Source organism: Rhagoletis pomonella, unplaced genomic scaffold (genome assembly GCF_013731165.1).
Source record: "Rhagoletis pomonella isolate Grant_MI unplaced genomic scaffold, Rhpom_1.0 Rhpom_scaffold_00004, whole genome shotgun sequence".
NCBI classification, from domain to species: domain Eukaryota; kingdom Metazoa; phylum Arthropoda; class Insecta; order Diptera; family Tephritidae; genus Rhagoletis; species Rhagoletis pomonella.
Window position 1 is genome coordinate 71,756,263 of NW_023458558.1, and position 2,002 is coordinate 71,758,264.

Here is a 2,002-nt window from a genome sequence, read left to right on the forward strand (position 1 = left end):
AGCAACTTAAGACATGCACATTATTACCCTAGAATTTAATGGGCTATTAAACTGAATACTCAAAATAATTCTTAAAGATCTAAATAAAAAGTTGAAAGTTTAGTTGAAACTTTGCAGATTTTTCATAATTTTTGCACAAAGTTTGAAATGTGGATTTATATGGTGTTAGTTATATAATGAGCTAGACTTTTATGGAAAAATAATAAACATTAAATAAACAAAAGCAAAATAGCCAAAATTGATCAAAATGTTTCTGGCTTAATTAGCTGATCAGAAGTGTAAGTACACAAAGAAGTGAAAATATTCTTGGATGATTTTTGTTTTGTAGTGTTATTTAGTTACTTGTTTATGTTTTTGTTTTGTTATTATTAAAGTTTATTAAAAGCATTTGGGAGAGATGGGAGTTTAGGTGTCCAAATGTTCGTTTGATTTTACAATGGGTTTCTACAGACGGAAATTTTATTTAAAGAAGACTTACACAATCTGGGGATTCACAAGAGCGCGTCGTAAAATCTTAATCTTAAATTTGTTGTACCTTAAATACAAAAAATTACAAAAGAACAAATTACTTACTTTTTATGTAATTTCAAAATATTTTAAAAAATCTTGCGGGAAAGAAATTTTATAAAATAATAAACACATGAATGCATGTTTTCATTTTGGAACTTGTTTTTTTATTTTATGCCATTGATACGGCACATCTCCGTCAGTTATGCAGTATTTACAGATATTAAGGGTATTCATCAAACCTTATAAATGCATTGTAAACCGTATAAACTTATAATTGTGTAACCCTTATAAATGAACTGTCAAAATTTGTATGGAAACTCGTTTACACATTTCTGATAAATTTATCCAGCGATATCACTGAATAAACTGGATAAACTGAAGACAATGCAACTCTAGCTATGTTTTCTTAGGCAATAATCGGGATCCGCATACAAATTTTGCACGCAAATTCAACAACGATATGATCCTGATAGAGATCTGGTTCAATTATTATCCCGTCTGTTTGTTTTGTTTCACTGATAATCCGCAAAGTTTGGTAGCCGTGACAAATGAATTCATACACAAACAGACATTCTGCCATTGTTTCTTATAACTTGCTTCAAATAAATAGCCTTTATGTTATATGTACATTTATTTAAATAGATATCTCGTAAATATAATTTTTTCCAATTTAGTGAGGTAGTTTCTATAATTTCTTTATCCCCGTGCTAGTAGTATTAAGTTAGTGACACTGCGCTTTATAACCAAAGAAAACACGACTATTGTCGCATGTGTAAACGAAAAGAGAGTGTGGGTCGTTCATGTAACAGAGTGCATAAACTTATAAGATTATCTGCTTGATAAAGTTATCGGTTTAGATGAATACCACTAATAACACTGGTCTACAAATTTCAACTTTTTTTCTGCGAATAAGACGGGACCTGGTGTTTCTGAACGGATTTTTCGTGCTGAACACGAATCCGGGGTCAAAAATGTCCCATCACGTCACGTTTTCGAGAAAAAAGGGGTTGAAACCCCTAAAAACAGCGTTTTTGGCCATTTTCGAAAAATTATAGAGCTGAACCCTGACGTGGTACAAATTTTGCATATATCAGAAATTAAAGGCTAAACCGTGCCCTTTCGAATGAGCCCTATGCCGAATTGATCGCGTGCACCCTTAAAGCAGGGGGTGTATTTGTGTTTAGGGGTGCAGGAAAAATTGATCACAGAAAGAATTTAATCTTAAACGATCATAGAAAATTAATAATGCCAAGGTTTTAACTATATTAAAAGTCGCTGATTACGAATCTGCAGTTAGATTTTAAAAATTTAAGATGACGGGTCGAATATGGTGGATATAAAAATTGGACTCCTAGACACAAATACACCCCCTGATCTAAGGGTGCCAGCGATTAATTCGGCATAGGGCTCATTCGAAAGGGCACGATTTAGCCTTTAATTTCTGACATATACAAAGTTTGTAGCACGTCAGGGTTCAGCTCTACAATTTTTC